This window comes from Triturus cristatus, chromosome 3_1 (genome assembly GCF_964204655.1).
Source record: "Triturus cristatus chromosome 3_1, aTriCri1.1, whole genome shotgun sequence".
In the NCBI taxonomy this organism is placed as follows: domain Eukaryota; kingdom Metazoa; phylum Chordata; class Amphibia; order Caudata; family Salamandridae; genus Triturus; species Triturus cristatus.
Window position 1 is genome coordinate 391,002,781 of NC_140583.1, and position 26,905 is coordinate 391,029,685.

At 42.8% G+C, this 26,905-nt stretch overlaps 1 protein-coding gene across 3 annotated transcripts in view; it reads left to right on the plus strand.

The window, feature by feature from the left end:
* The window catches only part of MYO5A (myosin VA), an 847,747-nt gene that overhangs the window by 165,200 nt on the left and 655,642 nt on the right, over positions 1–26,905 (plus strand). The gene's annotated exons all lie outside the window — the stretch shown is intronic.

Genomic DNA, 26,905 nt, shown 5'->3' on the forward strand with positions numbered 1-26,905 from the left:
AACAGTCATAAAACGGCCGTTCTCTTGTTTTCGAAAGCAGTTTTAAAAAGATATATTCGTCAGTTGCAGTTTACTGTATAAAAAGACAGTAAACCCACATTTCCCCATAGTTTATCATGCACAACTATGACTGTACCGGAAACGATGTGCACGAGTGTTTGTTTATTAAGTTTTTATTTGGCTTAATAACATGATAGGGAGGCTACAATTCCTGTATAAACTGTGTCAATCCCCTCACTATCTGCACTTTCTTTCCAATGACGTGCGATCCCCATCACATTCACTGCTAGTCCTCGGCACAGAGTCTACCCCGTCCCCTCAGGAGGCACGGCAGAGCCAAGTCTCCTAACCCAACCTCACCCATGGCATGGGTCCCTTGCTGTCCTGGTTTCTTGGCAAGCGACCAGGGTGCCCCAGGGGAAACTGCCCATTGTGGTATGGGGCAGAGAGTGAAGCTGGCCTGTCCTGCTCTGTGATTCCCAGGAGATATGTTCCACCTCCCAGTTTACCCTTCCCACTGACCTGGACCTCTCAGGGGGCAGCGTCTCCCTGCAGCACTGCAAATGGGTCGAGTGCCGCACCAGGTAGGATACCTGCTCATGTAAAGACCACAGGAACAAGCAGAGGTAAGTGAAGCAGTCTTTATTGATGAATAAGCCCTAACACCGAAAGACGTCTAATCCAAACAGCAGTCTTCCTCCAACTGCCCTCCAACCGCCACCCTTGCCCAAGGTTCTACTATAGAACAGAAGGACGTCATAGAACCATGGGCGAGGGCTCGCGACCAAGGGGGGCAGAGCGAGGCAGGTAGCGAGACCTGTACAAGGTGGTATAACGCATGCCAGTATGAGAGTAGAATAATAAACACAACACATCTCCTTATTTATAACAATTTGTAAAAGAAGGTAGCGGAGAAGGGAGTGGTAGGAAAAATGAGCAAAGAGTGCGCAAAGGCTAAAATGGGATACAGAAAGGAAGAAGGGTTAATCACATACAAAATCCTGTAACTTTTTTGGTAGTATTATTTCTCTACCATGTCTGCTCATAACAGGTTCCTTGACCATAGTCCCAACAACATGGAGACTGTGGGGGGGGGTGAACCATCTTGTGTAGTGTCAGAAATTTCAGCAAGAGATGCGTCTCTTGCTATGTCTGTGACGGAGTCAAGTGGAGCGCTAACAAGGGTTTCCTCAATGGGAGTGTTGTTGCTGAGGTCATCTTGGGAAAGCTCACTCGAAGGGACACTTAGTGCAGCATCCTTTTCATCCGTGTTGCAGCTCTCACTAGTGTCATCATTCGTATTGCACATAGGAACACTTAGTCTAGCATCTTGTTTAAAACTCTCATTAGTGTCATCATGTAGAAGCCAATCATATCTAGAGGAGGTGGTTGTACTCTTACGCTCCTGAATAGGGTGCTGAAAGGCCATGGTCCCATCCCCTCTGCACAACGATAAGGAAGAAAAATGCCTCACTTTCCCATCACTTAACAGTGCGGAATTGCAGAAAATTTTAGTGACCATGAGGGGTTGTGAATAACGGTTAAGTCCTTTCTTAATAAAACCACATCTTTACACTCTGACCCAATCACCTACGTGAATGTTGACAAGTTTGCAGGCATGTTTGGAATCGTAGTATTTCTTGCAAGTTTGTAGGGAGAGTGAAATTCTGCTTTTTACTTGTTCCATAGTCCAGTCAACTTTCTTTGGGGTCAACCACCCAACAGTATCTTTTGTGATAAGTGTTCTACCTCTTAACAGCACAAATGGGCTAGAACCCGTGGATTCACAAGGTTTAACACGGAAGGCCCATAGGTTGCGTACCAATTCCTTTCTCCAAGAAAGCTCGTTGTGATTAACAAGATGTAAAATGCCCTTTATGACACGATTAAATCTCTCTACCGCACCGTTGCCAGCGCGGTGGTAGAGAGAGGTAGTTTTGTGAGAAATGCCTTTATCATTGACACATTTTTAAAAAGTATCAGACCCAAATTGTGGGCCATTGTCAGTCACAATGCATTTAGGCAAAGCTTCTCTCAAACAATTTTTGTAAAACATTAACAATGGCTTTAGCGTCTGCATTACGTACAATATCTACCTCGGGCCATTTTGAGAAATGATCCACCAGCACAATGAGGAAGAATTGTTCACCGTTCTCCCAAATGGGACCACAAATGTCCATACCTAATCTGGTCCAGGGCATACTAGGATTGGACAACGGTTGTAGGGGTGGTCTGAAAGTGCGTTGGAACTTGTCAGAGTTCTCACAAGCCGGGCAGTTCCTCACTTTCCTCTCGATTTCCAGGTGTAACCCAGGCCACCAATAGGAATTTGTAATTCTACTTTTGGTCTTGCCAATACCTAGGTGCCCTTCATGGCAAATGTCAAGGAGTTTGGACTGGAGTGAGGTAGGGGGTGAGACTTTACCATTCCTAAGGATAAGGCCACCTTCACAAGACAATTCATGCCTCAAATACCCAGAAAGTGCTCAGTTGGTGGGGTAGATTTTTTTTTATGTGCCACCCATCTTTGATGTACTTTACCACTTGACACAAAATGGCATCATTCTCTTGGGTTAATAACCAATCAGCTTTTGAAATACAGTGTACCTCATCAAGTATGTTAGCCACGCAGAAGGATTCGATGTCTAAGGTGGATTCACCCACATCAGGTAGGGGTAAACTGTCGGCAACGACGTTCTTGAAACCTGGGACATATTGTATCTCGTAGTTGAAGTCCATCATTCTGACTGAAATACGTGCAAGGCGGGGGGAGGCCCTTTGCAAACCTCTCGTAGTTAGAACCTTGAACAGGGGTTTATGATCACTTCTTAGGGTGACATGAAACCTCCATATGTACTGCCTAAAGTGCTCTAAAGCCCATGCACACGCCAAAGCCTCATGTTCTATTGCAGAGTATCTCTCCTCAGTAGGTGTGATGGAGCGTGAGGCAAAAGCGATAGTCTTTTTGTTGCCCATGCTATCGACCTGGCTTAAGACCGCTCCCAGACCCCTACCACTAGCATCTGTGGTGACAATACTGTGTAAAGAGGGGTTGAAACCTTGTAAGGGTGGGGCGTTGCAAATGTCATTTTTGATTCTGGTGAAAGCTTCTTCACACTTATCAGACCACACAAATTTGTTACCCTGTTTTATAAGTTGTCTAAGCAAGAAGGTTTTGGAAGAAAAATCCTGAACAAATTTAGCGTAAAATTCAGATAAACCTAGAAAAGCTTTTACTTCGTCCTTGTTTTCGGGGAGGGAGCTTCTCTTATAGCAGATAACAATTCTTTTTTCGTTTTGATCAGAGCTATTAGGGTCTAGGATTAAACCAAGTTTTCCCTGGTCCATCCACCCAGGTACTGAAGGACCAATGGCAGATGCATACAATTTACTCACAGTGTGTCGGTCTTTGAGTAGGATAGTTAGTTCTCTGTAACCCAAAACATCATTGGATCCTCCAGTGAATATTTTTGGGAAAAGTCTGGTTTGGCCAGATTACGACCTAACACAGGTACAAACTTTTCTTCCCAGACATTCTTATTAACAGTAGTATATGGCGACCCTGAATCTGCCACAATGGAAATGTTCACCCCGCCAATATTCAGGTCACAAATGGGTTTCTTGCTCTTGCCCTTTACATTAAGAATGTTATCCTCTACAAGTAGTACAAAGAGATTCATATCCTCATAATCGGAAGAGTACAACTCATCATGTTCTTCTTGTACAATTAATTTTACATTGGAATTTCTTTTCTATTTGCTCTGGCACATTTTAACAAAATGACCAAAAACACTGCATTTAGTACATTTCTGCTTAAGGGCGGTACATGTCTTATCGTTAGCCAAATAAAATCTGCTGCCACATCTAAAACATTTCCTGTTCCCTGTCAACATGGCTCTTGGGGTAAAATCTTTCTTTTGGGTCGAATCAGGAATAGGTTTTTGTATGGTGCTTTTAAAGTTCTTGACCCTAGTAATTATGGGTTGTTCCTCTCCTTCGGAGTTTGTGCTTGTCATCAGAAAGGACAGCTTTAGCTCATCTCCCCGTCAGTTCTGCTCTCTTGACGGTGTCTATGACTTCTTGAAGGGGGGATTCACCTTTAGCTCATGATTTTTCTTGGATGTCGCGATTGGCAGCTCGCATTACTATTTGGTCGCAAATTAATTCATCATGCAACTCACCAAATCGACACGGCAAAGCCAAGTTCTTGAGTGCGGCCACAAAGTCTTCAATTGACTCCTCTAAACTTTGTTTGCGATGAAAAAATTTAAATATGTGGACTGAAACACCTACAGTGGGTTTAAAATAGTTTGTTAAATCCTCAAGAGCATTGGTGTAAACGTTGCCTTGACTTGCTGGTCTGGATTTTTTATTGATACTATTATATATTTTCATAATTTGCGTGTCCAAACAGTGCAGTAGAATCTTCTTTAACCTTTCTGGAGTTAGCTCCTCACCGTCCTCCTCGAATGTGGAGATGTAATTTTTAAAGTATTCGCACCAGTCCTCCCATTTGAGAGATGAAGCACCAGGCGCAGGGATGAAAGGTTGAGGAGGTGAAATGTTCCAAACGTTACCAGACGCCATAGAGTAAACGGGGTGAAAGAAGAAGGAAGAATAAGAGAAAGGAAAGAAGAGGTAAAAAGGAATACAGTAGGATATGGAAGTAGTAATATATGTGTGAGAAGTAAAGGAAGAGAAAATAACAGAGAAGGAGAAGTTAAAGCATATAAGAAAGATAATAAACAATTTAACTGTAGAAATGGTGTTCGAAGGTTTGCACGAAGCAGTGTATGCATCACTGAAGTATCCAGGCCGTAGAACTTGTTATGCAGAATAGTGGAAATGAAGGGCAATTGCGATAAGTGTATAAATTGTGCGTATCACTGATGAAGAGATGCACTAGAAAAGTAAGTGATAAATAACTGAAACATTCAGTGTACCTCTGAAGAAAGTGTGTGCATCACCGTTGAATAGCTCCCAAAATTGCCTCTAAAACAGAAACGCACTGTGTAACTCTGAAGAAAGTGTGCGCATCACTGTTGGATAGCCCTCAAAATAGCTGCTATAACTGAAACGCGCTGGCGTAACTATGAAAAAAGTGTGCGCATCACAGTTGAAATGCCCTCAAAATGGCCTCTGTGTGGTGAACAGGTAGCCCAAGGGAAAATGGCCGCCACGCACATGCACTTCAATGATGTAACAAATGCGCGATAAGGCCTCCAGGTGGAATCTGAGAAAAAGCGCAAGCGTCGCGTTGGTCGGACACAGGCGGGCACCTCATTGAGGGTGGGGTCCAGTAGTAATGACCCAGGAGCAGCCCCTCTGCGCGCTGCTTAACAACAAGGACAAAGCGCCGGCAAGGGGAAAAACTTCAAGGCGCGAACAGATCGCACAATGGACCGCAAAGATCCGGACGTGTCAGAACGAAGTGAGCACTGGAAGGAAGGCTCTCCGAGGTCCGGGGAGAAATTGCGCAAAGCAGGCAAAGTAGCTCCAATTAGCGTGGATCTCACAGTGAACTGGAGGAATGTATGCGCTGTTCTGGTATAGATCATGTAAACAAGAATTAATCAACTTAATTATAAACAACCCAAAAATCAAAAATAAATTAAGGGTGAAAAATAGAACACCCCATCATTGATTGCACGTTACTAACATTTTAGTACAATTTCCTAACTATATTATATTTAACTGGCTCGCAACTTGATGTATTTTTTTAGCATGATATAACACCCCTGCCCAGCTGTGTGCCATTAGACCTTTCCCCAACAACCGGTCACTTGGATTGCCCAGCCCCACACTGCTATGACTGTTTATACCTTTTAGTGCAGTAAGACCTATGGAGCAAGCACGGGCCCTAGATGGAAGCAACTATTCGGTCTTTCTTATTCTGATGGCATTAGGCATTTACTCAGTCAGCAGAGGTATAGCTTAGTGAGTGAGATTCAGGATGGGAGGGTGGATGGATCTCAAAAAGAAAAGCAGCAGGCTGCAGGGTGGTGGGGTAAGGTGACCACAGTTCGGAAATAACTGTTTCCACGAGGAACAGAAAAGCCTACTACTGCCAATGTATGTGAATTCCAAAAAGTAGTACATTTACCCCCATTCAAGGAGTCCTTCTATGCGTGCAGATTTATAATTTTTTTGATAAGCCAGTCACTATATAAATGTACGTTTCCTTTCCAAAATGAACATGTTAAAGTATCTTAGTGAAATCAGAACCAGGAGAAAAACCGACATGGCAAGTCCCACTTAGGGCTCCCAGATCCTACTCCTAAGCCTAGAAAGCATTTGGGGTGTCAAATGTTGTCCCCCCTGGCCCCCCCCCCCCCCACGTCACCACACCCCAAAAGTTAAGCCTCTGCTGGTCAGTCTACAAGCAGTTTTGTAGCTACAGTGGTGCAAAGAATGGGAATATCTTTCCCCAGCTTTCTTGACACTAGCAGCAGGAAACGTGCAGAAAATACCTGACAATTGAGCACATACAAACTCTACTAACGTGCACCGGAAATGAAACTGTGACACGTGATAGGAGAGGCATGCATTAGGACTAGCAGATTTACATTACTGAATCAGACATATCGTTATTCACGCGACAATGTTTACATGCGTCAAGGCTTGTGACCTGTGTAATATTGTCCGACATATAGAATACATGCATCCCTAATTTGCCGGAGTATTCAGCAGAACTTTTTGGCAATTGGTTTAATGTGCAAGTTTACAAATAAAAAAAGACGGGGGCTAGTCGATATTACATGTGACTCCAGCTGCAGCACTGTTTTGGACTTGTGGTACAGATGTAAAACAACGTATTAGCAATACAACAAAATCCACGACGAATGAATGAATGAATGAATGTGAACTTTATTCGGATAAACATTATATCCATAAAAGTACAGTTAAAAATATGACACAATATAAAAATACAGTTAATACAAACACATCAAATAGCGGGATTATATCAAATACATGGTATTACGAGTACGTACCGCCGATTTTAAAAAGGATCCAACTCTAAAACACAATTCATCATTGTTGATAGCAAGCACCATGTCATAAGCAATCTTATAGTCCGAAACACATTGTGACTTAAAGTATGGAATCAAAAAATTTTTTGTGGGGGAAGAATAAAAAGAACAGAAAAATAAGAAATGTAACATTGATTGTTTCGAACTATTATTACATGGGCAGAGGGAGGATTCAAGATTGGCTGTATAGCCAGTAGGGAATGACAACAAATATTTCATTGTATCTGTTCTTAGCCTGAAGAATAAGCCCCTTTCCCAGAGACCAACAGGATTTAAAAGATATTTAGGCATGTCTGGGGTTACATACTCAATTTGCATGTATCTAGCAACTGAAGTTTTATTATTTTCAGTTGCTAGTCTTATTTTTTTTAAAGATGCATAGAGTGATCTTTCTGTAGTTTTAATATTAACGGGGCTATGATCTAAAGGATTTAAGAACAAATGTTCCATATTCAAGTTTATCAAACTTTTATGGACTCCTGCCAGCCACGGTATATCCATCCCTCTGTCACAATTCAAACAGTCCATAATTATCTCTCTGGTCAATTGTGCAGCCTTATTCTTCCAAATTCTTAACCAGAACAATGTCGGGCGAGCCTTTATAAAATCTTCTATATACGGCAGATGTAATTCGCTATGGCTAGCATTTGTGGAAGAGAAGAAAGGGGCTCCCAGAGTTTTACGACAAAATCTATTCTCTTCACACTGAATGGGTGTGCAGATGGAATTCCCCCCATACCTCTGCACCGTATGTAGCAGTTGGTACACATTGTAATCTGTAAATTTTAATAATCGAAGGAACTACCCCTATGTTTTTCGGCTTTGGTAGACTCAAAATTGTATTAATAGAATTGGTAAATTTCCTTTTACAGTGAGCAATGTGATCATTCCATAAACCATTTGATGCGAATACCAGACCTAAATAAGGAAAAGTGCACGTGCTTATCAATTGATCTGAGTTTAAAACAATTGAAAAATTAGAATATTTTTTGGACCCACATGACATTAAAAATGATTTTTTAAAATTAGTACATAGGCCCAAAGTTGCCATGAAATTCACAAAGCCGTGGCCCAAGGCGCGCAAAGCTTTAGGAGTGCGCCCCATTAACACGGCATCATCGGCATAAAGCAATGCGGGGATCTTATTTCCCTTGATAATTGGGACGTCTTCAGTTGTAATTAAGAGTGATTTGGTTAGATCATTGATATACAATATAAAAAGAAGCGGGGCCAGGACACAGCCCTGTCTGACCCCCCTGCCAATTTTGATAGCCTTCGAGATCTCGCCATTCCTTCCTATGTGCACCCTAGCTTTCAGTTCTCTGTGTAAATATGCCAAAAAGGAAACCAGTTGGTCGTCTAGCCCAAGATTCAGAAGAATTTGCCACAGCCGTGATCTGTTGACAAAATCAAAGGCTGACGTGAGATCCATGAATGCTAAATACATTGGTGTTTTTTTAGCTATTGTATACTTGCCAATAATCAGGTGAAGGTTGAGGCACTGTTCTACCGTGCCAACATTACTCCTAAACCCCAGCTGGGATGAATGCAAGACCTTATTTTCCTCTGCCCATAAATTGATCCTATTAAATATTACCCTACCCAGAATTTTTAGGGTGTTATCGATCAATGAAATTGGCCTATAACAACTCTGATCCGTCCGGTCCCCCTTCTTAAAAATTGGGACTATGGTACTATAAGACCAGGAGTCAGGAATGAATGAGTCAGTAAGATTATTAAAAATATTAGTAAGAAGTGGTGCCCAGAAGTCGGGTTTATTTTTAATTAAGTCAATTGGAAGACCATCTGGTCCCGGTGCTTTGCCCCCTAAACTTTGGCTTATGGCATCTTCAACCTCAGTTAATTCAATCTGTATTCCAGAGGTAAAAGTAAATACTTTTTCAGGTTCGTTAGGTATTGGGGAGGCATAGATCTTAGTAAAGTGAGCCTCCCAGGATTCGCTGGATATTTTGCATCCAAGCGGTGAGGAAATATTGCCCACATTTTTCATATCTTTAACTGCCTTCCAGAAATTCTTTCCGTTTTTTAGGGCATTTGCCCACAGAAGATTTGCCCAATGGTCATTAATAAGCTCCTCCTTTCTGCGTCTAATGGCTTTCTTGTAACTACACCTACATGAGGTCACAAGGGACCTTACTCTTGGTTTACTTAAGAGAGCCTTTCTTAATTCTCTATTGGCCACTGAGCATTCTGTATTAAACCAACCAGGTTCAGAATTAAATGTTCTAGTTGGTTTAGACAGTATTTGTTTAATCCCATTACATAACTTTGAAAAAGCAGCAACTACCTCTATGTTTCCAATACTAAACATCAGACATGTTTTAACTAAGTTAAAGTAAGATTTTATCATTGTTTCAAAGAGGGCGTTGTTATCAATGTTACGCCAGACAATTCTAAGATTATCTGTAGTTATCGCTAGATCACAAGCCCCAGGCGTACGATCGTACACTGGACGGCGCGAAAAGATCAAAATAGTATTAATAGGGTTATGATCTCCTTGTGTAGTAGGGATTACTTCAGCCCTTAATACATGGCCTTCTAAAGGGGTATTAACAAAAATATAATCAATAGTAGAAGTAGAACCACGGCTTCTGTAAGTTGGGATCACGCATTCATCTGGTGACGGGATAACAGCAATCTGCATAACATTCACAAAGTTATGCGTACTTAAAAGATTCATTAACTGTTCCCCTCTTTTATTTAATGATGCGTTAGTGGCAAGCCGTATAGCGGAATAAATGTCCTTTGGGATTTTAACATTAAAATCTCCGCCTAGGCATATACCCTTAGTTTTGGTACCACAATTAGCTAGTTGTAATTTAAGAATAAAATTAAACAACAAAGAAAAGTTCACATTGGGGACTGATTTAAAATCATCATTATAAAAATTAATCAAGTAAATAGAATCCCCCCGAGTGTAGAGGGTTACTTGAAATTTATCGCTATTTGTAGGTAAGATTTTGGAACGTCCACCTGACTTAATATTTATCCAGGTTGAAAGCCCGCCGGCGGGTCTGCCGGATGTGGGAACGGGGGACAAGGTGTTAATACATTCAAAGCCCTCCATATGCAAATCTTGAGTAGCCCAGGTCTCTTGAAACATGACAATGTCCTGAGAATTAATTAATTCTTTCCAATCTGGTAAATGTAACTTAGATTTCAGACCGGCTATATTCCAACTCAATATTTTAAGTAGTTGATCCTCTTTTGTTTTAATTAATGGGTCGGATTTAAAAGGCTGAGAACTGCACGTGATTGGTACTAAAATAGATACATCCATGCTTTCTACATTTGTTACCTGTGTGGACAGTCAATCTTGACAGTCTAAGCCAGATAATAATGAGAATTTATTCGAAGTCGGAATAGAACTATACAAATTACAGGGCATTGTCTCAAATACAGGTTTATAAAAATAACCCAGTGTTAAGGTACATATGCTAGTACTGTGGCTAGTCTGGTCCCTCTGTAGTGTCAAGATGTTTTTTGCTACCGATTGCCTCCGGAAATTGATAATAATGCAATCACCCTTAATGTTTTTATGAGATTTTCCTAACCAGCCCACTCGTCTTACCATGATGAATTCTCCAATTAATGAGGGTCTAAATCTCCGGTGTTTTGTGAGCCAATCCACGCATTTACAGTGTAATTGCTCCCAGGACTCTGTTTGATCTTTTCTCAAAGGGGGAACCCCTGCTAAAGTCACAACATATGGGCATGCCTCAGGGGGCAAATTTAATACCACATTATTGCCCTCAATGTTATTTATATGGTCAGGGTCAGTTTCGTCTACTTGCACGGTCCTAACCGGATTATCACTAGAGGGTCTATTAGTGGGAACGTTAACGGCAGATGTCGTGTTATTTATTAGTTTGCCATTATTATAATTGGATATATGATCCGATGACCCCTTAGCGTCCATGTTTTCCCTTATTTCAAAACCGGTACGAATCCTATTACAGGTTACACAATCATTGACTCCCTGAATTGGAGGTTGGGTACATGGGTGTTTAGAAGTGGGATAGGCACATTATTTATGGGGTCGCGTGCAGTTGACCTACTGCTAAGGTTGGGATCAGATATAATATCATTAACCTGGGACACTTCATTCAGATGCTGCAGTGTAGGGTATGCTTGCTGGGCGGGAAAAGAGTTAACAATATGCTCATATGAGGAAGGAAGTAAATTATCTAAAGCCGACTTAACACAGTCAGTAATAACAGTAGATAAATAACTAATATCGATTGAACTATTTAAATTGGCATTTTCAATGAAAGGATACAAACATTCGCTCTCAGTTTGAGTTCCAATTGTATGAGTAGATAAATCAATCGGCGGGGCATGTACAAGAGCCTCTGTTGCTTTTGTAGTTGTTAGTGTAGGATGAATCCATGACTTTAGAGTAGATCGGATAGAGCAAGGACGAATGGGTTGTTTCCTCTTCACATTTACTGGTTTCCCAACTTTCCTTTTGCGCTTAGCCCCTAAAAGAGGAGTGATGTTAGGGGTGTTAGTTGCAGAATTCGGTTCAATAAAATCAGATGTAATAACATCACAAGCCTCCTCACTGTTCACAGCAGGAATAACAGGGGCACATGCTGTAGGATCAGTAACTTCGGCAATATGCCCAAGGGGTGGTGCAAGTTGTCCTAACCCGAGGGACAAGCGCCTCTCAGTGAGCTCAATTTCGTTGCTCACGATGCTAACAGCCCTCTCCAACATGTTTTCAATGCAAGTTGTAGCCGATTTGGTTGCAGGTACGTTTGTGCGCCTCCCCATGGTTTTTAAAACGGGAGGTAACAATAATAATGCAATACAGGATGAAACAGTTACTGCAAGTCAATTTGAGACGGTAGGCAAAGCTCACCTTTCCTTAGATGAAGAGGGTATGGCCCAGTCCAGTCTCTTCCGGTCTATGACAGGCAAGGACGGGCTCGCCCTTGGCTCGGGTTTCGCCCAGGCGTGGCCCGCGCGCGTCCCGCGCAGCGTTAGTCTCCCGCGCTTATGAGCGCGTCAGCTGATGATTCTCCTCCCTCCTGGGAGTCCGGTATTCTGGGCGATGTAGTCCCCAGCACAAGACAGGCAGAGTTCAGCGGGCAAAATGACAGGAGCGTCCCGCGCAGCGTTGGTCTCCCGCGCTTATGAGCGCGTCAGCTGATGATTCTCCTCCCTCCTGGGAGTCCGGTATTCTGGGCGATGTAGTCCCCAGCACAAGACAGGCAGAGTTCAGCGGGCAAAATGACAGGCGCGTAATCAATGCACATTAGCTTTTTGCGTCAGATGGTTGTCCTGCTGGGATATCTTGTCATAGCCCCAGTAAATATATATTTTAGAGTGCAATCAAACAAGTGACATTTTACTTTGCATGTAGCTCCTTGTATCCTTTTCATAGCCAGTAATCTCCAATACGTGTCAAAAATGACACTTTGCCTCCAGTTTATTGTTTTTTAAAATCCTTTTACAAACGTGTCATGCACAAATCCTATTAAAGCAGTAGAGACAGTACTTACAACTACCTAATCTGTAATGGAAACTTCAAGAATAACTGTGTTGCTACATTTCTTGCTCAGGAAGGCTGATCAGTTATGCAACGTTTCCTGTACTAAAGGGTTTTTATGGCCCGGCCTATTCGGAGACAGTTGTATTCAAACATTTGCTTAATACTATTTATGCTAAGCAAAATCTTGGCAGTTTAAAGGTCTCTTGTAGCCAATTTTAAATTTGACAGATTCATGGAAGTTCAATAATTGAGCACTGCTTAACAAGTGTGGATGTCAATCTAGAACAACGTCACCGTTTAAGGTATATTGAACATGCTATTGTGTGTGCAAGACATATCACTGCAAAGAGCACTGATTTATGGGTGCTAGAAATATAGGAAATAAGCATTGACATATCCAACAGGTCTCGCCTTTAGGACCTATTGGCTTTCCCAAGGCCTTTTGGCGATACCTTGCAACAGCGAAAAAAAAGAAATAACACGATGACGCGGCTACAGTGGCCATGCCATTTTGTAGACGCATGCATGCAGGATAAAGTGTGCATATGCGTGCATTACAATGCATGTGTGCTTGGAAAACGATGCATGAAATAAAGTAAACACGAAAAGCAGTTGCTTGTAAGAGCTTTTTTTTCTAAAGCAGAAGAGCTGGCTCAAATTGCTGCCTAGTCCTTCCCCCCCCCCCCCAAAAAAAAAAACTAATTAGACAGTGGAGGTGGGGGCAGCGGAGAAGCAGATGAGGGGAAAAAGTGGGGAGTGGTCGGGATAAAGAGGGAAGTAGTACATGTGGAAGAGCAACACAGGGTGGGGTGAAAATCACAAAAGCAAGAAAGCAAATGGAGGTAGATTTTTGGCAGGGGGAGTATATACGGAAGAAAGCTAAAAAAAACACTCATGGAGTGCCAATGCAAATAAAAAAAGTAGTTTCCAGAAAGTGAGCACTCGAAGAAGGCAGAAGCCAATTAAAGAGATGGTAAAGAGGCAATGCTCCATGGGATGGATAAACACAAGATGGACAAGCTGGGACAAGGCAATACATTAAATAATAAGCAAGCAAATAAGAGTGACCATAAAGCCAACCAGTGGTAAGCAATGGCGGGGATGCCAGACCCTTGAAAGTTCTTTCAAGCCCACAGTAGATGTTTTTCATCCAGAGGCTCGACCTAAAACGGAAAGGTAAACTTTCCAAACGTGTTCAAAGTTTCTTGACGACTATTGAGTGGAGGTGGAAGGGAGTGCATAGAACGAAAGGTAGCCTAACCAAGCATTGAATTGATGCGTTTTTGGAGACAACCAGCATGAGCATGCATCCTATTACTGGTTGATTGTTGGTCGGTTCAGATTCATCCATACCATTGGAAAGGACCAGCTCATTGATGCCACCATAATATACCTGGAGACATTGCATTTCAAAAGAGGACATCGAGCTCAAGTGGTCCTTGATTGGGCCTGTGTTAATAACACCTAATCTAGTCAACAAGAAAAGCCTTCTGCTGGATCCTGGCTTTTTAGAAATAAATGTTATTTACAACAAACACAGTAGCATGCTCCTCTCATCTACAGATCAAAGTTATATCTTTGACAGTCATGAGCCTCCTAACATACACACACAAGCCACAGAGCAATGAATCATTGTTAATTAGTGCAGGCCATAGTCTCTAGCCATGCCTGCCACCCTGAGTGCTTGGATTTGTAAACCGTGTGCCTTAGTGGCCCTGAGCCTCCATTAATGAAGTAAGCCCAGCAAACCTAAGGCCGGCTTGAATAGCTGCTTCAGTAACCCATCATACGGGCTCCGGTCACACCCTTTTTTTCCTGCATTTCGTTCTGCTGAAACCTCCGACCAGCGCCTCCTCGTGCGACAGGCGAAATGTGGCATTGAGTTGTGGCCTTTTGTGTGGCTGCGAGAGAGGCTTATGAATGTTTAGTAACTGGCTTAAAATGTGGATTGTAATAACTTCATGTTATTAAGGGTGCAGCTTGGGCGCCTTCACGGTCACTTGCAGATCAATGTGCCAGTCTTGAACCGCAGATGCCAGCCATGCCTGGAGTGCAGATGCGTGGAAGCACATTGAGAGCAGCTCATGTACTATGTGCACTGCAGACAATATGCAACCACTTCCGTGCAGGTCACAGCCCTAAGTTTCTATAAGCGTCATTAGGTTGTCTTACGTTTGTGAAAGCATTTTCTTGGCTTTAGTCCTAAACCAGGCGTTCGTTTCTAGTGAATTCCCGAGCTGGGCATTCAGTAGAATGTGTTTCTCATACACGTGCATCTCTGCCATTTCGAGTCATTCATTTCTAACCAGCAGCTGACATCTGGGGCTTCCGACTTTTATGGTGCCTAACTTGCAGGAATTTGCTTATTTGGTGTTCAGAGAGAAAACAAGGCCGTTCAGTTTAGATTGTGCTCAGTGTTGCCGCAGACAGGCAGCTCTTGCATAAGTCAGCTGTGCAATCATCTGCGGATGTGTTCGCCTGACTCGTGATCAGGTCACAAGTGATGTGAGCATGAAGTAAGATTCCTACGGTGAAATTCAGTGGGATATTCAGCATCGCCCAATGCTTTTTAGCAGTGAAAAAAAGGAAAAATAAAATGATAATGACTCGACATTATTTTTCATTTTATTTGTTTCTGCTGTCGCAGCTTGGCGGGGCTGCTCTGCTCTCAGAGCTGGGCAAGGAATGGTGGGCACACTCTATAATTGCGCATGAATGTTTGGCCTGCTGTCTCAGGACAACCAAACATTCATGCACACTTTGCATGTTCTCCACCCAGGCTGAATTACAGCCAGGGTGGAGGACATGCCCGGGCTCCCATTTCCTGGTTGAGCACCGAACTACGGTGCTCAGAACAATCACAACACTGCACCGCAGCGTTGTGATGGGCTTAGTGGAGCCTGGGTACCTCCTGTTCTGTTCCCGATGCTTAGGAGAGATGGCGGAGAGATGAGGCGATTGTTATTTTTTTTAATTATTATTTTAAATCGCCACTACCCGCCCCTGCCGATTGCAAATCTTGGTAGTAGAGGGGCTGGCAGCTAGGCGTCTGTCATGAAGTCATGCACTGTCCCCCAGCGCAGGATTTATGAACTTCCTCTTTTGCACAGAGATGCTCATATTGTCTATTCAGCTGAAGCTGGGGGTAAGCCAATAGCTCTCTCTCACACATAGATTCTTTCATTATATTGTTTCCTTGTCACTTCTTCCGACGGAACACCATAGCAGGTAAATGTGGCAGAAGTGCTTAATTTGAGCCAGTGGTTGCCAGTGGGGCCCACCGGCATTCATTTTCTGGATTAGAACTTGTTTTTCCTCCTTGGACAGTTCCAGAAAGAAAGAAATTAAAAAACAAACAAATGGGACAAAAAAAGAAAGAAAACCGTCACAGAAGGAGAAAGCAGGATCCTGCAAGAGTAAGATAAAGGTGCAGGGTATGTCAGGTAGTGGATTAAAGAGGCTTGAGGTGGATTTCGGACAATGCCGACTCGATATCCTGTGCACTGACATGTAATGGCTCCTACCCTAGGCTTTTCTGAGCAGAACTTCTCACACAACACTCATTCTTCTATAAATTAAACACCGTGTGGCAGAAATCAGTGCTCCACCATCAAATCATCTAATCAAAAACACTGCTTGTGATCAGGCCGAGACTAGCACTAAATGGCGTCTAAAACCTCCTATCAAAAGCAAAAGAAGGGAAAGTGTAGGACTTTGGAGCGGTCACATTTACTATTCGACACTCCAATGTAAGCAAAAGCAGGGAAAGTGTGAAACTTTGAGGGGGCATATTTATTATTCCCGCTCCTACATTTTTTAAATAAAACATTTAAATAGATCAAAACTAAATTTAAAAGAATACGTTTACTCATTAAATATGAAACAAATACAATTACTTTTTAAAATTTCACATTTTATATTTCAAAAAAAGTAAAATAAAAAAAATATAGCTACATTTTAAATTAAAACTCTTTACTACCTACTTCCCTAAGAAAAACGGCGACAAACTAAAATTAATAAACACAATTATAAAAATTAAAAATGAATAATAAACTAATTTACAAATAAAACCATTAATAAATATACAATTGACACAGTTTAATAATTAAACCGATCAACCAATTAACAATTAAAAAGCAACTAGTATTTACAAACATAATTTATACACGTATCAATTAAAAATAGTTATATAAAAGCCATAATTTGCATTTTAAAATCTTCGCACCCTAATGCCTTACAAACCCAACAACCAGCTAAAGATTTCTAATTAAATAAAAAACATTTATTTCAAACAGTGACACAAATTAAGCGCAAATATTCTTATAATTATAATAAGTTATAATAAAAAAAGAACAAACATTTATCAAACTAATTAAAAAATGTATTCAACTACATTAAATAAAACAATATTATATACAACTAAAGAACAATATTAAATAATAAAAACATGATATTTTTACCTTCTATATTCTGTCACACTATCTTTGACATCACTATTTTTGACATGATATTTGTAAAGTACAATATTTTTCGTCAATATTTTGTTGGAATACTGATTGTCTGGAAACAAATGACATTATAAACGACTGCCAGATTTTGCCTTAAAGAAGCACTGAAACGACCTCATTAGCTTCAGAAGAGTTTAAATCCTTACTTGACAATGGTAATTCTTCTGGAATTATATAGTTGGTAATTCTTCTGGAATGATATAGTTAGATAACTTGTTGGCCATGACACAGTTGACCATAATATTGAGGTCTGCTGGACGAGGGAAATGGGCCTCTCTGGCGTTGCATTGGAATGCCAACCATTGTTCATAGGAGGTCAAGTCTACTCTATTAAACTTGAAGATTTTTCCTCCGGTGATGGGGGTTCCACAGGTTGTTCCTCATCACGATTTAATATCTACATCTACCCTCTGTCCCAACTGATTCTATCTTCTGGCCCCACTGTCACAGATAATACTCAAGTCATTATCTGCTTGTTCTATGAATCCCTGCATCCATTAACTTCATTACAGGATTATTTAGAGGCGATCCAACTATAATCAGTTTTTTAGAAAGAAAAACTGCAAAAAGACTGCTACTTTAAGATATGGTTCACTGGATGTCCTCAATCTGGCTGTCATATTTGGTTCTCACTCCACCACCTAAAGTGAAATCCTTAGGGCAGTCCTTGATGACAGTTTTTCCACACAGCTCCAGTGGTCCAAAAAGTCGTGGTCTGTCTGGCTTACCGTTTACCACACATTCAGAGTTTACCGGCTCGTGCTGATCCCGTTTAAATTATTAGGGTTCAAACGTAAATTCTATCACCACCCTCAACGATCTTGCTTAGTCTTTCTCTACCGGCCTTTGTGATCACTTTGTGCAGAAGGCATGCATTTGCTGAAAATCCCTTCACTGGAAAAACACTACATTGATTCTTGGAAGCTAATCTATGGAACCAGCTACCGCTCTCCCTGTGATAAATTTCTTAACAATTCATCTTTAGGAACGCCTTGAAAACTTCCTATTCAATTAATTGTAGAATTCATCCTCGTATGTTCTTCTGGTTAATTTTTCCTTCAGCAACAAGAAAACATTCGATTTTAGGACCTTTTACACATATCAAATCATAAAAAAAACTCTTTGCCTAGGCCAAATCCATTGGCTTTTCCAATGCTTGTTATTACTTTATGTTCCTGCTGCTACTTTCATGGCTCTTTGGGCCAAGGGTCATATTAAGAATGCTGGGGATACCATAACAAGAGGCACGCCAGAGATGCCAACTCCTAATTTATGTCCATGCAGGCCATGTTATGAAATGTATGAGGCCAAAGTCAGAGGTTACTTAACGTAGATTGAAGTACTTCCTCATAGTCTACCTTCTTGCATTGCAATTTCGAAGTAGGTCCTAAATTATGCTAAGTCATACTTTCACCATAGAATTTTGAAGTTAGATCACTTTTTTTTAAACATCATAACAGATGTCCAAGAAACAAGCAACTGGGTGGTCCAGTGTATGGGTCGGCTTGTGTATTACTCCACCCCAAAACCGTGTAGGACAACTCGAAGTCATATGTTCGAAGCCCATGCCCAGTTCCGTACATCTAGGGCATGGTCATGGTCCTCCCTCATATTTGGCCTGAAGTCTATCAGGTGTTACATAAGCCATGTGCAAGTAATTGAATTGAGTAAACTTCAGCCGCATAGTCCTAGATAACCGATTGGGATATGCCAGAAACCCCGTCCATTCGCAGTTTGGCAGGTCATGTCCCAACAAAGCTCCCCATCTGGTCCTCAATGCCATAAGGGGTCTTCTGGCCATTTCCAACATACCTCTGTATGACCACCCAACTCAGTGTCCTGTGTCAACCATAGTCAGCAATAACTGCAGCACCATATGTGTTTGGGTTCCTCACTACCACTGGACCATAGGTCACTGATTGACCTTGTTAGATCCTCACAGGTCAGGAATTGACCCGGGGGGGGGGGGGGGGGTGGGGTGGGGTATCTCCGAGTGTGCCATTAAGTCTTCTAGTGGAATTAATCTTCCCAGCTGAAAACAGTCACCCACTGTCAGTATTCCAGCATCTGACCACATCTGTCAACTGCTGGGCTCTATAAAACATGATCGGGTCTCCATGTGGGAACCCTACCAATGATAATGTTGGATGTATAATGGATTCCCAGCCATTTGTCATAGATATCGCTTCCAACACTCCAGAGCCACAGACAACAGAACCCCATGGTCGCGGGAGGTCAGCCTTCCCAGCCATCTTCTGTGCGTCGTTCAAGGATTCACATTCTATCTGAGCGATCCTCCACCCTACGGCCCAGGGAACTCTGTTTTGTCTGTAAATCATTCAGGGAGGTTTCAGCCATGTCCACTCGATCTGCTAGTTTGCGGTGTTCCGCTCGAAGCAGTCCCAACCCCACCCAAACAGCATTGATCTCCTGCTGAAGTGTTAACTTGGTATCTGTGATGGCAGCAAGCATCTTATCAAAGTGGAGTTGCATAGACGTCTCTGGGGTATCACGGCTGTCCGGTACCTGCACTGTGGGTGGTTGGGAGGCTCCTCAGAACTGGGCTGCATAGTCGGCTGTTTGGTCTTTGTTTTACCCATTGTAGCTTTGTCGCTAGCCCTTGTAGTTAAATAAGTAGGTTCAAGGTCAATAGTGGTGTCCTCCACTAATCAAAGAGAATTCTATTCCTTCCAAGGTCAAGGGCACCAAGACTCTGGTCAGTAAGGGCACAGACCTCTGCTAGCGTTGCAGCACAGCTTCGTAAAATAAAAAAGGGGAGGGGGCAGCGGTCCCAGCGTATCTGACCCTTGCTTGTGCACCACATAATATTAATATGTCTCTTACTTGCTCTTACAACAGGGAACCGCCAGTGCTGTTGGCCCGTCATGAGACGTTCCCACCTTCGTGGGCATCTGTGCTCCCAAATCTGTGCATCCGTTTAGTTCTCAGAACGGGGCATCACACCACCGATCTCGGACATCTTCTGGAGCCAAAGTCCCAAAGTGCACAACAGTAGGCAGCCTGGTTTAACACAGCAATAATAAATTGGCCACTACCAGCAGTAGGCTTCAGTTTCACTCATCCGTGCAAGCCTCCCCCTGTAAGCCCTGAGTGTTTTACTGGGCTGTCTGATCTTCACTTCCACAAAGACAGCACTACTTGGGGGGGCCACCTCCCACAAGCATCAATCCCCAGGCTCACACCGCCACTCCAACACAGCCACACGTCCTACTCCCCCCCCCCCCCCCCCCGACCCTCCCCCCATCCAATGTCTCAGTCCAGGCCTGTCACGCCTAGAAACCCTTCTGTTTATGGTGGATGGCTGTGACACAAATTCTAAAGTTCATCTCACCTCAGTGGTCTTGAGGTAGGCCCCAGTAACAGGCTTCCCCCCCAGAATGCAACAAGGGACTGTCGCACAAATCAAATCGGGTTTGTTAAGCGCAACTACTCACCCGTAAGGGTCTCAAGGTGCTAGTGTGGGGGGGGAGGGGGGTCACAGGTTCCAGTCCATCAAGGAGTGGTCTGTCAAAGAGCCAGGTTTTGAGGTTTCTTGCGAAGATGGGGAGCAATGTTATCTGTCTGAGGTGGAGTGGAAGGTCGTTCCAGGCTCTGGCCGCGCGGAAGGAGAGGCCTCCCGATCTGGTCTTTCTGGTGCGGGGGACCACGGTGTAGCTGGGCTGATCGTAGGTTCCTTTGGGGTGCGTGGAATTTGAGTCGGCTATTCAGGTATGCTGGTCCGCTGTCGTGGAGGGCCTTGTGAGCGTGGGTTAGCATCTTGAAGGTGACTCTAGCTTCGATGGGGAGCCAGTGTAGTGTGCGCAGGTGCTGGGAGATGTGGCAGTGTTTTAGCAGGTTGAGGACCAGTCTTGCGGTGGCGTTTTGGATGTTCTGTAGCTTGCGGGTGAGGTTTTTGTTTATTCCGGCATAGAGTGCGTTGCCGTAGTCGAGCCTGCTGGTGACTAGGGCGTGAGTGACGGTCTTTCTGTGTTCGAGGGGGATCCATTTGAAGGTCTTGCGTAGGAGGCGGAGGGTGTGGAAGCAGGAGGACGAGACGGAGTTGATCTGGCGGTCCATTTTGAGCTCGGAGTCCAGGTTGATTCCCAGGTTGTGTGCGTGTTCCGTGGGGGTGGGCGGGCTTCCGAGGGCGGGGGGCCACCAGATGTCATTCCAGACGTCTGGGTTTGGGCCCATGATGAGTACTTCCGTTTTGTTGGTGTTTAGTTGTAGGCAGCTGTTTTTCATCCAACCCCCACCTCGCATGATTATTAGGTTTTTGGGCTAATTCTTCAGCATTTCAGTGTCCAGTAGCCGGTCACCCACTAGTAAGGGGGACAGTCACTGCCTCTTAGTGTTCCTGTGTCGTTGGCTCACTCGCCCGGCCTTTCCCGGGCATCTGAATGCAGCACCCCAGCGTACTCAGGGTGCTGATGCACTTCCCTGGCCCGCATCACATCTCCGCTGTACCCTGCAGAATCAGGCCCAAACCGAGTGGCAAGGCCAGTCGGTCCTGGCAGGGTTTGCAGCATGTTGCCTCCGTGGCACTTCCCCACCATCCTCCGCTGCCTCGGGGGAGAAGGCGGCCTTCAGAGCTCTTCCCGCTACTGCAGCCAGCTCCAGGGCTTTCACATACCTCCCAGCACATCCACTCTGTCGCTCCGTCCTCTGCAAGCGTAGGCCACACTCCGGGCCGCGGGGCCAGGCACCATCCATATCTTCAGGAGCGCCCACCACACAGAGCAGCTCTGCTGTCCCACAGCACACTGTGGGGGGCCCCCCTTCACTGTCCCACAGGTTTCCAATCTCCGTTTTTGTGTCGGGCCGCAGCACCCCAGTGGTGCCCCTATTCAATACGGTCCCCACCAAAGTTCATGTGCAGGTAGTGACCTGCCGCCATTTTGTTTAGGCTGGGAAGTGGATCCTCCGCAGCTTTTGTGTCCACCACGGTGTTACTGTCTGGTTTCACAGTGCCCAGGGCGCCTCTAGTGCGTCTCCTCAGCAACATAAAGGCTCTCGGCCGGTTCCCCAGCACCCTGAGCCATGGATTCCTCCAAGATTTGTGTTGGGCTGGTTCGGAGTTGCAAGCTCACGCATCTCTCATGAATGCCGCTCAAGACACGTCCCCCTGAAGGTTGATCATTTTAAGGACATTTTTATTTTAATGTTTCTAATGTTCTCATTTTTTTTAGACTGAGTGGCTTCAGCGACTTCTCCTTGTTCCAGTTTTTGTTCCTTACTTGTACCAATTTGATTCTTTCTGAAGGGAAGTAGATAATTTGTACACAGATCACATGTGCACTACTGCTGACTCCCGGTGTCTTGACTTAACTTTCTTTCTTTTCAACAGAGAACAATCCTTTCACTATCTGTTTTCTTCTGATTAGTAAACATTGCTGTCGTGAGTGAGGCAGAGACAGGGCTGCTCAAGGAGGCCTTAACATTGAACAAATTTAAAAACAAACCCTGGGATTAGCGAAATAGTGTAATGGACGTTCCATATCAATAAGGGCTCCAAAACATTGTTTTACCTTGGTGTAGAATGCAGGTAGAGGGCGGGTGTGGAATTCTGAATGGGGAGTAAATGGGCTAAAATGCCCCCATTCTACAAACGCAGTTTGGACGGTGGGCCATCGAAAAAAAAATTAAGGGACCATGTTGTACCTTTTGATTTGCAGTTATGCCATTATTTCTTGTGCTTGTCAAGGATCTAAATTGTGAAAGAAGTGGGGTATGTCTCCTCTTCCCAATAATGAAGTTCTAGTGTTTTCATTTGCTCGGAATGGAGCTATTGTACCTTATTTGAGGCAGCTTCACCTCTTTGGAAAATAAAAACATTATTATTAGTATTATTGATACCAAGTTATCCTTTGAAGGACAAATAAATCACGTCACCTCTTCGTGTGTTTTCATTTTGAAAACCCTAAGGAAAGTATTGCTTTTTGTTCCATCGAGCCTGCAGAAGAGGGTAGTTACAACTCTTATCTCTTCCAAAGTAGACAATGGTAACGCACTCTTCATCAATATTCAAAAGCGTTTTCTCCGCAAGCTACAAACAGTACAAAATGCTGCAGAACGTTTATTATTGGGCATTCCGAAACCTATATCGGCCTCCCAAGCACTGATCCAACTACACTGGCTCCCCATAGACAAACACATTCAGTTTAAGGCACTCTGTATTGCCTTCAGGGCATAACAAGCTGTCGGCCCTGACTTCCTGACACAGGGTTTTCAAAGCTATATCTCAACAGGCACCCTACGCTCATCCACAATTGGTAATCTTGAAACTCCAGATATACAAAAAAGGTAATTGGGGTGGGAGAGGCTTCATCATCCGTACATCAAGGCTGTGAAACTCTCTTCCGACAGAACTAAAACTTGAGACAAATCTATTGGATTTCAGGAAAAATCTAAAAACCCAGCTTTTAGCAAATAATTTTGGCATCTTCTGTATGTTCCTGGCCCGTAGTGTCCGCTTAGCGCCTATATACCCCTGGGTAATTGTCGCGCTTTATAAATTCTATTTTTATTTCATTTCATTACCTAAGGCCTTTGGAATGCATTATTTTCAGGCAAAAATGTACTGTAGAAGAGCGACAACTCCAGCTCACTCCTTCCTTACTAATTTACACAAAGAGCTTTAAACAGCAGATGGGACCCTTGGTAAGATACCCACTGCATAAGATGGATTAAATGCTCTATCAGGCAAACCCTTTAACAAATATATTGCACATCAAGTGGCTTTTTCAAATTATCATTCACCTTGCACTCTTTTGATTAAATATTTCAAAATATGCTTTTAAAATGGTGCGTTTAGAAAAAAAGACACTGGTAATGTAACACCAGCCTACCATTGGAATAGTATGTCTTTGCACTTAGTACCCAAAACCCATAAAAGCAGTCTGTGAGTTTGTTTAGGAGGTAGACAAGTGTCTCAAACCACAGTATGTGAAAGAACTTAACAAAAATAAAACTATTGTGCCCTTATGCAATCAGCAACTAAAGACATGACTCAATTTATTACATGCCGTACACATACATGGTGTCTTTGTAAAAGCAAACAAAACACTTAACCTAGGCCAATTTTTATCTTGTAATCAAGGTTGTGAGAAATTGACACATGGTAGCAAATTGAACATTATACCCCCTGGCACCAGCGTGGCAAACAGGTTTATGGAGTATATGATTTCAAGATTATATCAATATTGTAGCTTTACCTTTTCTAAGATTCGCAGTGCTGTGAGCAAATCACTCATCTCGGGTTTACAACATAAAAATAACATGGCAAAGCCTTAAATTGAGATACCACTCCAATTCGTTGTAATAGCTTTCCTTCCCACATGTTACCCAGCAGGCTTACTGATTAACTTCATAACACACCACGTATATAAATTGGATAAAATTAGGATTTTATATTTCTGTGCTCTCTTAACATTTTGTAATGCTTACTGGGCATTTATCAAGGATCCACCACTTAAATCACTTGTTTCAATCTGCTACTAAACTGAAGCCGCCAAAGGCACTTCACTTTTTAGGTTGAGCCTAGGCAGCGTGCATGCGCTGTCTGCAAGACCTTTTGTTATCTCCTCTATCGGCTTTTGACATGCTCATGAATTGCCATTTGTTCGTTGTTGTACCATTTAGAAATGCAGTTTTTTTTTTGGTGCATTGGGTCTGATTCTCCCTCCTTTGTGTGCTTGGGTCACGCCCAAGCGATTTCACTCATTGTTGGCTTGCATTGGCCATCACAATACGTCCGCGGTTCCTCCTGGTCATCCTGATCTGCCTTTTTATTTTGTAGGCTATCAACCTTGTTTTTGGTTTTCAGGCCGTTTCACGGAACAAAGCTCTGTTCCGCACCTACAAAGTGTGCAAAGTGGCAATTTCTGTCCGGTAGCTGTTGAGCCATGCCAATAGCTCTAAGTAAAAAAAATGCGAGACCTATTGCATTTTTAATGCTTTTTTTTTTTTTATATTGGTGTTGGGCTATTATTTATACTGGATATGATGAGTCAGTGTCTTCTGAGGGCTAAGCTCTGGAGTCAATTAGTTTCACTCTTTTGCCAACTAGCCAAGTACTAATGTACACTTTAAACATTGTTTTGGTCACCAGATTTTGAAAATGTGTGGCCAGACCTGTAAACCCAGAAGCAATTCACGTTCCAGATCACTTAAAGTCTTTTCACATGACTGGAAAATTCGCAGTTGTTCAATTGGAAGAGCAAAGTCAGCTTCTGTTTGAAACTGTGGGAGCTTCAGTACATTTAAACTAAAATGTGCATTAAAAGCTTTCGCTCTGCGCTTTAATTCACATGCGTATGGTGACACAGCTATTACAATTTAAACAAAATGATTACGATGTGTTAAAGTGTGTTTTCTGGCTTAAGCTTATTACACCTGCGTTAGGCCTCGATGACACCTTGTTCGAAATGGTTACTGTATCATGAGGTTCATTCTGTGTTTATATTTCTCACCTGACACTACATGTAGCAAGATGTGGACTGTTTATTTCTGTATGATATTGCTCTAGAAGAGTTAGAGGAAACCCTTTACAGTATACAGGGTCCTCCCTTGCTGTACGCTGTTTTGCATTTATTCACAATGGTTCACTATTGTTTATGTACCTAGTTTGTTCCAGCACCTCCGGACAATATTAGGTCAGAAGGGGCAAATCAATGTGCATGTAGTTGGTTAGTGCTAAGATGATAGGGTTATGTTAGGTTCTAAAATTTGAAAATGTGATTTGTTGAAGAAATGATAACATGCTGACTTGATATTCTTAATAATTTCTATGCCAACAAATCTGTATTTAAACCCTTGGCATCGAGCCAGGGACCTTTCCTGAGCCTCTAAAGATGCTGTCTGATTTGTTACGGATTTGGCTGCACTAATTCGTCAAACAAACAAATGGTGATGAAAAGATGCTTCAATAACTCTAACTAAAGGCAATCGCTTGTGGTATCATTCCAACCCATCAATCCAGTCGGGGCGAGGCTGGTCTTGGGTTGGTTGTGTTCTGGACTTAGCATTTCTCTGACTTTTTCCCAGTGTTATATTATTTTGCATTGGATGGCCTACATGGAAAATGACTCCTATGAAATGTAATGAGTTTACTGCTGCATCTGCAATTTACTATTTTCTGAATTGTGCCATTAAATTTTGTAATAAACCTTCATGGTTTTCTAAATTTAAATCTCAAACTTTCTTGTTTGAAACAGTCCTTTTTAATTAACTGTATTTTGAAATGCTGTTTTGAAACGTGTCTCTAGCTACACATTGCCTCATAGACTTTGAGGTTAACACTGTCCCCAATCCACCCAGTTGTTGTGGGCACCACTGTTATGCAGATTTCCCAAGGCCCTGTGCCCCCACGCTGCTATTCTGTGGGTGACATTTAAAGGAGGCCATCAGCAGGAAGAAAGGGACATTGACCAGAGTCCTCCAATTTGGGATTTTGGTTTTGTCCCTGCACTCCAGAACATAAACTACAGAAGTGTTGAGAAAATGGCATGGAACAGTCTGTCACCTTGCCATATAGCAGTTCCAGAGTTATGGTCGTTGCCTACTTGCTTCTCTTTGTCCCGCCCTCTCACATGTATGCTGAGGTCATCAGTGTTTGTACCCCTTACAACACAATCACTTATGTATGGTTTCTCAATTGGGAAGATTTGCTTCATGGGATTTTCTAAAGCCACGGTTGTCCTATTTAAATGTTCTTTTGATTTTCAATAATTTGTATTGCATTTTCTATTGATGAATAATGTGTGTCACTCAGAACTTTTGTTTTTTTATGCGCTGGGTCGATTATATATGTAGTTGTCTAATAACTACAGAGCATCATGTTGCATATG